This window comes from Triticum urartu, chromosome 4A, assembly GCF_056163025.1.
Source record: "Triticum urartu cultivar PI428250 chromosome 4A, HENAU_Tu73, whole genome shotgun sequence".
NCBI classification, from domain to species: Eukaryota; Viridiplantae; Streptophyta; class Magnoliopsida; order Poales; family Poaceae; genus Triticum; species Triticum urartu.
Genome location: NC_141876.1, coordinates 533,226,244 through 533,242,555, shown reverse-complemented (window position 1 = coordinate 533,242,555; position 16,312 = coordinate 533,226,244).

Below are 16,312 nucleotides of genomic sequence, written 5' to 3'. Positions count from 1 at the left end.
ACTTCTTCCTCCTATATATATCCATATACCCCAAAAACATCCAGGAGCACCACGAAACCCTATTTCCACCACCGCAACCTTCTGCACCCAAGAGATCCCATCTTGGGGCCTTTTTCGGAGCTCCACCGGAGGGGGAATCGATCACGGAGGGCTTCTACATCAACACCATAGCCTCTCCGATGATGTGTGAGTAGTTTACCACAGACCTTCGGGTCCATAGTTATTAGCTAGATGGCTTCTTCTCTCTCTTTGGATCTCAATACAAAGTTCTCCTTGATCTTCTTGGAGGTCTATTTGATGTAATTCTTTTTGCGGTGTGTTTGTCGAGATCTGATGAATTATGGGTTTATGATCAAGATTATCTATGAACAATATTTGATTCTTCTCTAAAATCTTTTATGCATGATTTGTTATCTTTGCAAGTATTTTCGAATTATCAGTTTGGTTTGGCCTACTAGATTGATCTTTCTTGCAATGGGATAAGTGCTTAGCTTTGGGTTCAATCTTGCGGTGTCATTTCCCAGTGACAGCAGGGGCAGCAAGGCACGCATTGTATTGCTGCCATCGAGGATAAAAAGATGAGGTTTATATCATATTGCTTGAGTTTATCCCTCTACATCATGTCATCTTACCTAATGTGTTACTCTGTTCTTATGAACTTAATACTCTAGATGCATGCTGGATAGCGGTCGATGTGTGGAGTAATAGTAGTAGATGCAGAATCGTTTCGGTCTACTTGTCGCGGACGTGATGCCTATATACATGATCATGCCTAGATATTCTCATAATTATGCATTTTTCTATCAATTGCTCGACAGTAATTTGTTTACCCACCATAATACTTATGCTATCTTGAGAGAAGCCACTAGTGAAACCTATGGCCCCCGGGTCTATCTTCTATCATATAAGTTTCCCATCTATTTTACTTTGCAATCTTTACTTTCAATCTATATCATAAAAATACCCAAAAAAATATTTATCTTATTATCTCTGTTAGAGATATATTTGGGATACATGTATTTGGTAGTCTAGGATTTGTAATCCGTCTCCTACCTTATCTCTAGGAGAGGCGTCTTGCCCTCCAAGTCTTGTACTCAATATATACTCACCCTCGAGGCTCAATAATACATCCATCATATTCCACCAATCTCCTCTCTTTCCCTTCTAACATGGTATCTATCGCAAGTCAATCCTAAACCCTAGCCGCCGCCGCTTCCGCACCCATGCGCCGCCTCCGGGGCGGTCGGCCTCCATGATCGTCGCTGGGGGCCGCACCGCCCGTACCTGGGGTTCGTCTGCCGGTCATGTTGACCGGCTGCCCTAGAGAGTCTTTTCCCCGAGCCTCGCTCCAGGGTTTTCTATCTCTCGCCGGTCATCTTGATCGCGCGGTTTCTTTTTGGTTTTCCGATCTACTCGTGATCGGTTTGCGTCGCCCACTGTCGCCGTCAACCCCGAGCGCCTCTACTCCGACCCCGGCGCGACCAGCCAACCTCTTCTCTGACCCGGCAGCCACGCGCATCGAGGCGGCCCGTAAGGGCCAGCCGCCGTACGCGCGTCGATCCGCCCGTCGCCCTGCATCGGCCGTCACCGCCCTGCTCCGACCGGGACACCTGCATCGCCCCGACTTGGCGGCCTCGCGCCATGCGACGGACAATCATAGCCGTAGCTCGCGCGCCGGCCCGCCCATCAATCCACATCACCCGCCTCCGTCGCGTCTGCACGGCGGCCCATCAGTCTACCTCGCCAGCCTTGTCCTCGGCTGCGTCGGCTGCCTCAACTCGGGCGCCGCTGCTCCGTGATGTCTACTACACAACCTTCTTCTTGTAGACATTGTTGGGCCTCCAAGTGCAGAGGTTTGTAGGACAGTAGCAAATTTCCCTCAAGTGGATGACCTAAGGTTTATCAATCCGTAGGAGGCGTAGGATGAAGATGGTCTCTCTCAAGCAACCCTACAACCAAATAACAAAGAGTCTCTTGTGTCCCCAACACACCCAATACAATGGTAAATTGTATGGGTGCACTAGTTTGGCGAAGAGATGGTGATACAAGTGGTATATGGATAGTAGATATGGGTATTTGTAATCTGAAAATATAAAAACAGCAAGGTAGCAAGTGATAAAAGTGAACATAAACGGTATTGCAATGATAGGAAACAAGGCCTAGGGTTCATACTTTCACTAGTGCAAGTACTCTCAACAATAATAACATAATTGGATCACATAACTATCCCTCAACATGCAACAAATAGTCACTCCAAAGTCACTAATAGCGGAGAACGAACGAAGAGATTATGGTAGGGTATGAAACCACCTCAAAGTTATTCTTTCCAATCAATCCGTTGGGCTATTCCAATAAGTGTCACAAACATCCCTAGAGTTCGTACTAGAATAACACCTTAAGAGACAAATCAATCAAAACCCTAATGTCACCTCAAGTATCCGTGGGTATGATTATACGATATGCATCATACAATCTCAGATTCATCTATTCAACCAACACAAAGGACCTCAAAGAGTGCCCCAAAGTTTCTACCGAAGAATCACGATGAAAACGTGTGCCAACCCCTATGCATAGGTTCATGGGCGGAACCCACAAGTTGATCACCAAAACATACATCAAGTGAATCACATGGTATCCCATTGTCACCACAGATACGCATGGCAAGACATACATCAAGTGTTCTCAAATCTTTAAAGACTCAATCCGATAAGACTACTTTAAAGGGGAAACTCAATTCATTACAAGAGAGAAGTGGCACTGGGCTCTGGGTTAATAGGTTAGTCCCAAAAATGATATAAAAGTGTATAATAAAGCCCGTAAACATTCAAACTGTAGATAATATAGCATGGAGCAATCAAAAATTATAGATACATTGGAGACGTATCAGCATCCCCAAGCTGAATTCCTGCTCGTCCTCGAGTAGGTAAATGATAAAAACAGAATTTTTGATGCGGAGTGCTACTTGGCATAATTTCAATGTAATTCTTCTTAATTGTGGTATGAATATTCAGATCTGAAAGATTCAAGACAAAAGTTCATATTGACATAAAAATAATAATACTTCAAGCATACTAACTAAGCAATCATGTCTTCTCAAAATAACATGGCAAAGAAAGTTCATCCCTACAAAATCATATAGTTTAGTCATGTTTCATTTTCGTCACACAAGAATGCTCTCATCATGCACAACCCCGATGACAAGCCAAGCAATTGTTTCATACTTTAGTAATCTCAAACTCATAAACTTTCACGCAATACATGAGCGCGAGCCATGGATATAGCACTATGGGTGGAATAGAATAATGAGGAGGTTATGTGGAGAGGACAAAAAGGAGAAAGTCTCACATCAACGAGGCTAATCAATGGGCTATGGAGATGCCCACCGATTGATGTTAATGCAAGGAGTAGGGATTGCCATACAACGGATGCACTAGAGCTATAAATGTATGAAAGCTCAACAAAAGAAACTAAGTGGGTGTGCATCCAACTTGCTTGCTCACGAAGACCTAGGGCACTTGAGGAGGCCCATTGTTGGAATATACAAGCCAAGTTCTATAATGAAAAGTTCCCACTAGCTCTATTGAATGATGATCGTCACACTTCTATTTATTTACAACTCAATGATTACAATTCGATACTAGAACAAAGTATGACTCTATATGGATGCCTCCGGCGGTGTACCGGGATATGCAATGAATCAAGAGTGACAAGTATGAAAAAAATTATGAACGGTGGCTTTGCCAGAAATACTATGTCAACTACATGATCATGCTAAGCAATATGACAATGATCAATGTGTCATGATAAACTAGATGGTGGAAAGTTGCATGGCAATATATCTCGGAATGGCTATGGAAATGCCATAATAGGTAGGTATGGTGGCTGTTTTGAGGAAGATATAAGGAGGTTTATGTGTGGTAGAGCGTATCATATCATGGGGTTTGGATGCACTGGCGAAGTTTGCACCAACTCTCGATGTGAGAAAGGGCAATGCACGGTACCGTAGAGGCTAGCAATGATGGAAGGGTGAGAGTGCGTATAATCCATGGACTCAACATTAGTCATAAAGAACTCACATACTTATCGCAAAAGTCTACAAGTCATCAAAAACCTCATCACTACGCGCATGCTCCTAGGGGGATAGATTGATAGGAAAAGACCATCGCTCGTCCCCGACCGCCACTCATAAGGAGGACAATCAAATAACACCTCGTGTTTCAAATTTGTTACACAACGTTTACCATACGTGCATGATATGGGATTTGCAAACTTCAACACAAGCATTTCTCAATTTCACAACTACTCAACTAGCACGACTTTGATATTATTATCTCCATATCTCAAAACAATCATCAAGCATCAAACTTCTCTTAGTATTCAATACTCTATATGAAAGTTTTTACTAATCTTGTATACCTAGCATATTAGGATTTAAGCAAATTACCATGCTATTTAAGATTCTCAAAATAATCTAAGTGAAACATGAGAGTTCATCTATTTCTTATAAAATAAAACCACCACCGTGCTCTAAAAATATATAAGTGAAGCACTAGAGCAAATAACAAACTACTCCGAAAGATATAAGTGAAGATCAATGAGTAGTTGAATAATTATGCAACTATGTGAAGACTCTCTAACATTAAAGAATTTCAGATCTTGGTATTTTTTTCAAACAGCAAGTAAAGAAAAATAAAATGACATATAATAATAGCAAACATCATGTGAAGAAGCAAAAACTTAGGATCAACCGAAACTAACCGATAATTGTTGAAGAAGAAAGGTGGGATGCCAACCAGGGCATCCCCAAGCTTAGATGTTTGAGACTTCTTGAAATATTATCTTGGGGTGCCTTGGGCATCCCCAAGCTTGAGCTTTTGTGTCTCCTTAATTCCTCTCATATCAAGGTCTCCCTAAATCTCAAAAGCTTCATCCACACAAAACTCAACAAGGACTCGTGAGATAAGTTAGTATAAACCATTGCAAAAACATTATCATACTCTACTGTAGCAAATCACTAAAATTATTATTCAACATTTCATACTAAATGACTCTGCATATTTAATAGTCCTATCCTCAAATAGAATCATTAAAGAAGCAAACATATGCAAACAATGCAAACATAACAGCAATCCGCCTAAACAGGATAGTCTGTAAAGAATGCTGCAACATCCATACTTCCCTAGATCCAAAAATTATGAAAGAAAATTAACACTGTATTAAATTTACCAGAGCTTAATATTCAAAAGGTTTCAACATTTTATCACATTCGGAATTGTCTAGGGAATTATTGCAACAGCGGTAAACTTTCTGTTTTCAAACAGCAACATGTATACTTGTAACATAGGCATAGTGGAGGCTATCAATGCCACTTTTATTGAAATAAAAGATGCAAAACATTGTTCTAAATAACAGCAAGTAAATCCTAACAAAATAAATTGACGCTCCAAGCAAAACACATATCATGTGGCGAATAAAAATATAGCTCCAAGTAAAGTTACCGATGAACGAAGACGAAAGAGGGGATGCCTTCCGGGGCATCCCCAAGCTTAGGCTCTTGGCTATCCTTGAATATTACCTTGGGGTGACTTGGGCATCCCCAAGCTTAGGCTCTTGCTACTCCTTATTCCATAGTCCATCGAATCCTTACCCAAAACTTGAAAACTTCACAACACAAAACTTAACAGAAAACTCGTAAGCTCCGTTATTATAAGAAAATAAATCACCACTTCAAGGTACTGTAATGAACTCATTCTTTATTTATATTCGTGTTAAACCTACTGTATTCCAACTTCTCTATGGTTTATAAACTATTTTACTAGCCATAGATTCATCAAAAGAAGTAAACAACACATGAAAAACAGAATCTGTCAAAAACAGAACAGTCTGTAGTAATCTGGATCAAACGTATACTTATGGAACTCATAAAATTCTCAAATAAATTTCTGGAACTGAGGAATTTATCTATTAATCATATGAAAAAAGAATTAACTAAATATAACTTTCCAAATAAACATGGCAGCAATTCTCGTGAGCGCAAAAGTTTCTGTTTTTTACAGTATGATCAACAAGACTCTCCCCAAGTCTTCCCAAAGGTTCTACCTGGCACAAACACTAATTAAAAGCATAAAACCACATCTAAACAGAGTCTAGATGAATTATTTATTACTAAAAAGGAACAAAAAGCAAGGAACAAAAATAAAATTGGGTTGCCTCCCAACAATCGCTATGGTTTAACGTCCCTAGCTAGGCATGATGATTTCAATGATGCTCACATGAAGGATAAGAATTGTAACATAAAGAGAGAATCATGAAGAATATGACTAGCACATTTAAGTCTAACCCACTTCCTATTCATAGGGATTTTGTGAGCAAACAACTTATGGGAACAAGAATCAACTTGCATAGGAAGGTAAAACAAGCATAACTTCAAAACTTTAAGCCAATAGAGGGGAAACTTGATATTATGGCAATTCCTACAAGCATATGTTCCTCCCTCATAATAATTTTCAGTAGCATCATGAATGAATTCAACAATATACAAGCACCTAAAGCATTCTTTTCATGATCTACAAGCATAGAAATTTTATTACTCTCCACACAAGCAAAATTCTTCTCATGAATAATAGTGGGAGCAAACTCAACAAAATAACTATCATGTGATTGAAAATTAAGATCAAGATGACAAGTTTCATGGTTATCATTATTATTTAAAGCATACATGTCATCACAATAATCATCATATATAGGAGGCATGCTTTCATCATAATAAATTTGCTCATCAAAACTTGGGGGACAAAAAATATCATCTTCATCAAACATAGCTTCCCCAAGCTTGTGGCTTTGCATATCATTAGCATCATGGATATTCAAGGAATTCATACAAACAACATTGCAATCATTCTCATCATTCAAATATTTAGTGCCAAATATTTTATAGATTTCTTCTTCTAGCACTTGAGCACAATTATCCTTTCCATCATTGCTACCTCTTGAGCTTGTGTTGGTTTTCCCCGAAGAGGAAGGGATGATGCAGCAGAGTAGCGTAAGTATTTTCCTCAGTTTTTGAGAACCAAGGTATCAATCCAGTAGGAGGCCATGCTCAAGTCCCTCGTACCTGTACAAAATGATAGCTACTCACAACCAATGCGATTAGGGGTTGTCAATCCCTTCATGGTCACTTACAGAGTGAGATCTGATAGATATGATATTTTTGGTATTTTTGGTATAAAGATGCAAAGTAAAACTTAAAGGCAAAGTAAAAAAGCAAAACAAGATTAAAGTGATGGAGATTGATATGATGAGATAGACCCGGGGGCCATAGGTTTCACTAGTGGCTTCTCTCAAGAGCATAAGTATTCTACAGTGGGTGAACAAATTACTGTTGAGCAATTGACAGAATTGAGCATAGTGATGAGAATATCTAGGCATGATCATGTATATAGGCATCACGTCCGTGACAAGTAGACCGAAACAATTCTGCATCTACTACTATTACTCCACTCGTCGACCGCTATCCAGCATGCATCTAGAGTATTAAGTTAAAAACAGAGTAACGCCTTAAGCAAGATGACATGATGTAGAGAGATAAATTCATGCAATATGAAATAAACCCCATCTTGTTATCCTCGATGGCAACGATGCAATACGTGCCTTGCTGCCCCTTCTGTCACTGGGAAAGGACACCGCAAGACCGAACCCAAAGCTAAGCACTTCTCCCATGGCAAGAACTACCAATCTAGTTGGCCAAACCAAATGGATAATTCGAAGAGACTTGCAAAGATAACCAATCATACATAAAAGAATTCAGAGAAGATTAAAATATTATTCATAGATAGACTTGATCATAAACCCACAATTCATCAATCTCAACAAACACACCGCAAAAAGAAGATTACATCGAATAGATCTCCACAAGAGAGGGGGAGAACTTTGTATTGAGATCCAAAAAGAGAGAAGAAGCCATCTAGCAACTAACTATGGACCCGAAGGTCTGAGGTAAACTACTCACACTTCATCGGAGAGGCTATGATGATGTAGAAGCCCTCCGTGATGACGGCCCTCTCCGGCGGAGCTCCGGAACAGGCCCCAAGATGGGATCTCGTGGATACAGAAAGTTGCGGCAGTGGAATTAGGTTTTTGGCTCCTGTTCTGATCGTTTGGGGGTACGTAGGTATATATAGGAGGAAGGAGTACGTCGGTGGAGCTCCGAGGGGCCCACGAGGCAGGGGGCACGCCCTAGGGGGGCGCCCCCCACCCTCGTGACCGCCTCTCTGATGCCTTGGCGTAGGGTCCAAGTCTCCTAGATCACGTTCGGTGAGAAAATCACGTTTCCGAAGGTTTCATTCTGTTTGGACTCCGTTTGATATTCCGTTTCTTCGAAACACTGAAATAGGCAAAAAAAACAGCAATTCTGGGCTCGGCCTACGGTTAATAGGTTAGTCCCAAAAATAATATAAAAGTGGAAAATAAATCCCAATATAGTCCAAAACAGTAGATAATATAGCATGGAGCAATCAAAAATTATAGATACGTTGGAGACGTATCAGGCATCCCCAAGCTTAATTCCTGCTCGTCCTCGAGTAGGTAAATGATAAAAAGAGAATTTTTGATGCGGAGTGCTACTTGGCATAATTTCAATGCAAATCTTCTTAATTGTGATATGAATATTCAGATTCGAAAGATTCAAGACAAAAGTTTATATTGACACAAAAAATAATACTTCAAGCATACTAACAAAGCAATTATGTCTTCTCAAAATAACATGGCCAAAGAAAGTTATCCCTGCAAAATCATATAGTCTGGCTATGCTCCATCTTCCCCACACAAAGTATTTAAATCATGCACAACCCCGATGAAAAGCCAAGCAATTGTTTCATACTCTATCTTTTTCAAAACTTTTTCAATCTTCACGCAATACATGAGCGTGAGCCATGGATATAGCACTATAGGTGGAATAGAATGGTGGTTGTGGAGAAGACAAAAAAGGAGAAGATAGCCTCACATCAACTAGGCGTATCAACGGGCTATGGAGATGCCCATCAATAGATATCAATGTGAGTGAGTAGGGATTGCCATGCAACGGATGCACTAGAGCTATAAGTATATGAAAGCTCAAAAAGAAACTAAGTGGGTGTGCATCCAACTTGCTTGCTCATGAAGACCTAGGGCAATTTGAGGAAGCCCATCATTGGAATATACAAGCCAAGTTCTATAATGTAAAATTCTCACTAGTATATGAAAGTGATAACATGAGAGACTCTCTACTATGAAGATCATGGTGCTACTTTGCCACAAATACGATGTCAACTACATGATCATGCTAAGCAATATGACAATGATGGAGTGTGTCATAATAAACGGAACGGTGGAAAGTTGCATGGCAATATATCTCGGAATGGCTATGGAAATGCCATAATAGGTAGGTATGGTGGCTGTTTTGAGGAAGGTATATGGTGGGTGTATGATACCGGCGAATGGTGCGCGGTATTAGAGAGGCTAGCAAAGGTGGAAGGGTGAGAGTGCATATAATCCATGGACTCAACATTAGTCATAAAGAACTCATATACTTATTGCAAAAATCTAGAAGTTATCAGAGCAAAGTATTACGTGCATGCTCCTAGGGGGATAGATTGGTAGGAAAATCGTCCCCGACCGCCACTCATAAGGAAGACAATCAATAAATAAATCATGCTCCAACTTCATCACATAACGGTTCACCATACATGCATGCTACGGGAATCACAAACTTTAACACAAGTATTCTTTAAATTCACAACTACTCAACTAGCATGACTTTAATATTATAACCTCCATATCTCAAAACAATTATCATGCTTCAATCTTTTCTTAGTATTCAACACACTCAAACGAAAGTTTCACAAATCTTGAATACAAAGCATATTATTATTAAGCAAATTACCATGCTATTAAGAGACTCTCAAAATAATTTAAGTGAAGCATGAGAGATCAATAGTTTCTTTAAAACAAATCCACCACCGTGCTCTAAAAGATCTAAGTGAGGCACATAGAGCAAAATTATAACGCTCAAAAGATATAAGTGAAGCACATAGAGCAAAACTACATAGCTCAAAAGATATAAGTGAAGCACATAGAGTATTCTATCAAATTTTAATTCATGTATGGCTCTCTCAAAAGGTGTGTACAGAAAGGATGATTGTGGCATACTAAAACACAAAGACACAAATAATACAAGACGCTCCAAGCAAAACACATATCATGTTGGTGAATAAAAATATAGCTCCAAGTAAATTACCGATGGAAGTGGACGAAAGAGGGGATGCCTTCCGGGGCATCCCCAGGATTTGACTTTTTGGTGTCCTTGTATTATCTTGGGGGTGCCATGGGCATCCCCAAGCTTAGGCTCTTTCCACTCCTTGTTCCATAATCCATCAAAAGAATTCACCCAAAACTTGAAAACTTCACAACAAAAAACTTAAAGTAGAAAACTCGTGAGCTCCGTTAGCGAAAGAAAACAAAAGACCACTTCAAGGTACTGTAATGAAATCATTCTTTATTTATATTGGTGTTAAACCTACTGTATTCCAACTTCTCTATGGATTATAAACTATTTTACTAACCATAGATTCATCAAAATAAGCAAAAAACACATGAAAAACAGAATCTGTCAAAAACAGAACAGTCTGTAGTAATCTGTAGCTAGCTCCATATCTGGAACCCAAAAAATTCTAAAATAATTTGCTGGACGTGAGGAATTTATCTATTAATAATCTGAAAAAATAATTAACTAAATAGCACTCTTCAAATAAAAATTACAGCAGTTCTCGTGAGCGCTAAAGTTTCTGTTTTTTTACAGCAAGTTCAACAAGACTTTCCCCAAGTCTTCCCAACGGTTCTACTTGGCACAAACACTAATTAAACACAAAAAACACAACCAAAACAGAGGCTAAATAATTTATTTATTACTAAGCAGGAGCAAAAAGCAAGGAATAAAAATAAAATTGGGTTGCCTCCCAACAAGCGCTATTGTTTAACGCCCCTAGCTAGGCATAAAAGCGAGGATAGATCTAGGTATTGCCGTAGTAATAAGATAGATCGGTGAAACTCATTTCATATTCTCTATGTTCGGCAGCAAGTTTTATTTGAGGCAAGCAAAAGTAATCAAAAGGGCTAAATGTAATAGGACAGAAGTCCCCAAGATCAATTTTAGGAGGTATAGGTTCCTCTTTCGGCCCTTCGTATTGTAACACCCCGGATGTAACTTACCCAATTTGTACTCCAACTCTTGCTGTTTCCGATGTTAAGTTACTTTCTCGGGTTCGGGTCTTTGTCTCCGTGTGTTGTTGTCGTTGTCATGCATCTCATATCATGTCATCATGTGCATTGCATTTGCATATGTGTTCATCTCATGCATTCGAGCATTTTCCCCGTTGTCCGTTTTGCATTCCGGCGCTTCGTTCTCCTCCGGTGGTCATTTCTACCTTTCTTTTGTGTGTGGGGATTAAACATTTCCGGATTGTACCGAGACTTGCCAAGCGGCCTTGGTTTACTACCGGTAGACCGCCTGTCAAGTTTCCTATCATTTGGACTTCGTTTGATACTCCAACGGTTAACCGAGGGACCGAAAAGGCCTCGTGTGTGTTGCAGCCCAACACCCCTCCAATTTGTCCCAAAACCCACCAAAACCCTCTCCATCATCTAGAGCGTTCGATCACGATCGCGTGGCCAAAAACTGCACCTCATTTGGACTCTCCTAGCTCCTCCTATGCCTATATAAAGCCCCCCCCCATTCGAAATCACGGACGAAACCCTAGAAAAACTCCACCCGCCGTCGCCGGACGAAATCCGGACGGCCGGACGTGTCCGCCCTGCTCCCCCTCAGCCAATCTCCATGCGACACCTGTCCCTGGGCCGGTCCCCACATCGCCGCCGACCGCGCGGGCCTGTTAGGCCCGTGGCCGGCCCTCTCGGCCCGGCTCCCGGGCGTCGCCGCCCGCGCGCGCCTCCTCCTTCCTCGCCCGAGCCGGCCGCCGCTCTCCGCCATCAACTCCGGCGCCGGCGAGCTCTGCCGCCGCACCATCTCCGCTCGCTCGCCGATGCCGCCTCCGCCGCAAAGCCCGACGCCGCCGCAGATCCGGTGTCGCCCCGCGACGCCTCGTCCCGCCTCCTTGAAGCTCCGGTCGACCCCCTCCTCGACGCCGGCGACTTCTCCGGCGAGAGATCCGGCCGCCCCGCCTCGTCTCCGGCGAACGACGTCTCCGGCGACCTAGATCCGGCGGCTTCCTACAGTGCTCCCGATCCGCTGCTACAGTAAAACCCTAGATCTCAGGGTTGACTTTCCCCCTCTCCCTTATATTTTTCTTGCAACTTCATCATGTCGTAACTCCTCATCTATAACTCCGTTTTAGGCAAATAACATATCAAATTATTTGTCTCAGAGAGCACATCATTTCATTCCATTGCATCATTTTCATTTGACTTCATATTGATGCCCGAAATGCTGTTAGAAGAGGGCTACTTGAGATAATTGTCAGATCTGCTACTCCATTTATATATTTGTCATTTTTGCCATGATTATTGTGTGCATGATATGCCCATGGGCTCTACATATGTTTTGTTAAGGGTTTTGCCATCTTTCCAGAGGTGCAACCCATGTATTTTTGTGATGTGTGTGGTGACTAGCACAAGCTTGCAAAGTGAGGCACTTGGTAATGCTGATTTCAGGGACTTAGTAATTCCACTAAGTCCTTGGCCTGTTTATCTCATTATGCCATATGTTCATGTTGTTTTCTAGTGATCCGTGCCTCTTTTGAGGATGATCAGTAAGGATGTTTTGTTAATCTTGTAGTGATCTATCCATCCATGTCTTTGTTTGCAATTATGGAGCACCCTAGCTTGAGTCAATCGAGCTCTACTTTTGCTACTTCATGAATCTGGGCAGATTGTCTACTTGTTAGCGATTTTGCCGAGGATGTTGTAGTTGATCCGTGCATGCTATGTTATTGTTTTTGCCATGTCTAGCTTGAATTTTGTGTATTCTTTATGGGTGTATGCTTAGCTTGCCATGAATCGCTCTGTAGTGAGTGCATCGAGCTCGTAAACATGCCTACTTGATATCTGTTACAGCATGCTCCAGTTTTCACTAAGTCTGAGAACTGATTATGTTTTTGCCATGTTCACATGCTTGCAATTGTATTTTCTGATCCCTTTTGGCTCAAGGTCACTAAGGGACTTTTGTTAAGCTCTTTGAGTAGCTCCATGCCATGCTTTACTTTTCCATGTTCATGTCCTGTAGCATATAGTTTTGTTGCTCCGAAGAGTGCTACCTGATCTGAAATTCCAGACAAGTGTTAATTTCACTAAGTCTGAAATCTGTTTACCATATGCATTTTTGACATGCTTGTTTGAACCTGTTAATGGATGAATTGGCCGTAGCTCAGTGCTAGACTTTTGTTAAGAATCATGAATGCATCCCTGCCATGTATTTTTATGCCATGTTTGAGTGCTGTAGCTTGTTCTTCTCTTTGCATTTAGATGGCTACTTGCTGTAAATCGCAGACGTGGTCATATTTGAATCGCTTGCCATTTCCAAACCGTAACTCCGATTCCGGCGTTCTTTATATCGTTTTCAAGCGATTTCATCTCATCTTTCCAGTGGCACACTTGGAATCCCAAGTTGAGGCCAGGTTTATGCATCCCTTGTCAAATCTTGCATATGCATCCCGCATCGCATCCCGCATAGCATACCATCCTTGCATCATATTGTTTGATCCTTGCACGTGGTTGATTGTGTCCTTGTTGCTTGTTTGTCTTGTTTGGGTAGAGCCGGGAGACGAGTTCGCTAACGAGGAGCCCGTTGAGTTTGCTTTCGAGGATCCAGTCAACTCTGACAACTTTGCAGGCAAGATGATCATACCCTCGAAATCACTACTATCTTTGCTATGCTAGATTGCTCGCTCTTTTGATATGCCAATGCTACGATGCCTACCACTTGCTTTCAAGCCTCCCAAATTGCCATGTCAAACCTCTAACCCACCATGTCCTAGCAAACCGTTGATTGGCTATGTTACCGCTTTGCTCAGCCCCTCTTATAGCATTGCTAGTTGCAGGTGAAGATTGGAGACCGTTCCTTGTTGGAACATTATTTTACTTGTTGGGATATCATTATATTGCCATGTTATCTTAATGCATCTATATACTTGGTAAAGGGTGGAAGGCTCGGCCTCTCGCCTAGTGTTTTGTTCCACTCTTGCCGCCCTAGTTTCCGTCATATCGGTGTTATGTTCCCGGATTTTGCGTTCCTTATGCGGTTGGGTTATAATGGGAACCCCTTGATAGTTCGCCTTGATTAAAGCTTTTCCAGCAATGCCCAACCTTGGTTTTACCATTTGCCACCTAGCCTCTTTTTCCCTTGGGTTTCCGGAGCCCGAGGGTCATCTTATTTTAAACCCCCCCCCCCCCGGGCCAGTGCTCCTCTGAGTGTTGGTCCACCCTAGAGCCCCTTGCAGCGCCACCTTGGGGAATCTCAAGGGCTGGTTTTAGTTGTACGGATTGATTATCCGATTGTGCCCTGAGAACGAGATATGTGCAGCTCCTATCGGGATTTGTCGGCATATTCGGGCGGTGTTGCTGGTCTTGTTTTAACCTGTCGAAGTGTCTTGAAGAACCGAGATACCGAGTCTGATCGGAACGTCTTGGGAGGAGGTCTATTCCTTCGTTGACCGTGAGAGCTTGTCATGGGCTAAGTTGGGACTCCCCTGCAGGGATTTGAACTTTCGAAAGCCATGCCCGCGGTTATGGGCAGATGGGAATTTGTTAATGTCTGGTTGTAGATAACTTGAACCTTAACCTAATTAAAATGAATCAACTGAGTGTGTTACCGTGATGGCCTCTTCTCGGTGGAGTCCGGGAAGTGGACACGGTGTTGGAGTAATGCTTGCCGCAGGTTTTCCCTTTAGTTATTCGACCGCGCTTTGCCTTCTCTTCTCGCTCTCTTTTGCGAACAGGATAGCCACCATATATGCTAGTCGCTTGCTGCAGCTCCACATATTTACCTTGCCATACCTATAAGCTTAAATAGTCTTGGTCGCGAGGGTGCGAGATTGCTGAGTCCCTGTGGCTCACAGATTACTATTACACCAGATGCAGGGCCTGATGATTCTGCTCCAGGTGACGCGCTTGAGCTCAAGTGGGAGTTCGACGAGGACTCTCAACGATACTATGTTTCCTTTCCTGATGATCAGTAGTGGTGCCCAGTTGAGGGTGATCGGGACCGTGTCGCATGTTGGGTTATCTTTTATTTTGGCACCGTAGCCGGGCCATGAGTGTTTGAATGATGTAATGTTATTTATGTACTTGATTGACGTGGCGAGTGTAAGCCAACTATGTTATCTCCCCTTTTATTAATTATATTACATGGGATGTTGTGAAGATTGCCTAACTTGCGACATATGCCTTCAATGCGATTATGCCTCTAAGTCGTGCCTCGACACGTGGGAGATATAGTCGCATCGAGGGTGTTACAAGTTGGTATCAGAGCCTTCCCCAACCTTAGGAGCCCCATTGCTTGATCGTTTTTAGCGGCCGAGTTGTGTCTAGAAAAATGTTTTGAGTCATTTAGGAATTATATATCGGAGAGTTTAGGAATTCTTTTTACTTCCCAGTCTCCTCATCGCTCTGGTAAGGCATCCTGACGTAGAGTTTTGACTCTTCTCTTCTCAAATTTCACTAAAAACAATTTAGGATCATGCGGGTATCTTGGAATCGTTCCGATGGTTTTATGATGAGAACATTGTCTTGGTGCCTCCTGTCAGGGTTTTGTGGAAGTGTCCCGGGGAGTTGAGCTCTGAGGTGTTGTCGTCATAATTTTATCGTTGTAGTTCTAGAATACCTGAGTCTAGTACCCCGACATCGAAAATCTCTTTTATGCAGTTCGTTGGTGAGATAACCTCGACGCCACCCAGTACTGGGGCGGGAGTTCGGGAGTATCGTCATAACTTGTATAATGGATGCTTTTCGAAGGTTGAGGTAGATGGTTTCCGAAGTTTTTTCTCGGTTATGTGTTGAACGATGGATACATCTGGATGTAGGATTTGCTAGATTTGGGTGAGATATTATGCTTCCCCTGTATCCCCAACACCTGATTGCATAACTAGAAAGGTTCGGGAGTTTCATAGGTGGGAATTCTAGTAGCTCTAGTTCTTCTTCCACGGATAATTGGTTTGAGATTGGGATTTCTTACCGATTATTCATTCTTGATCCGTACCTTGTTGATTTATTTCTCTACCTAAATTCTAAGTGGCTTCTCAATTTATGGATATGTGACCATTTCAAG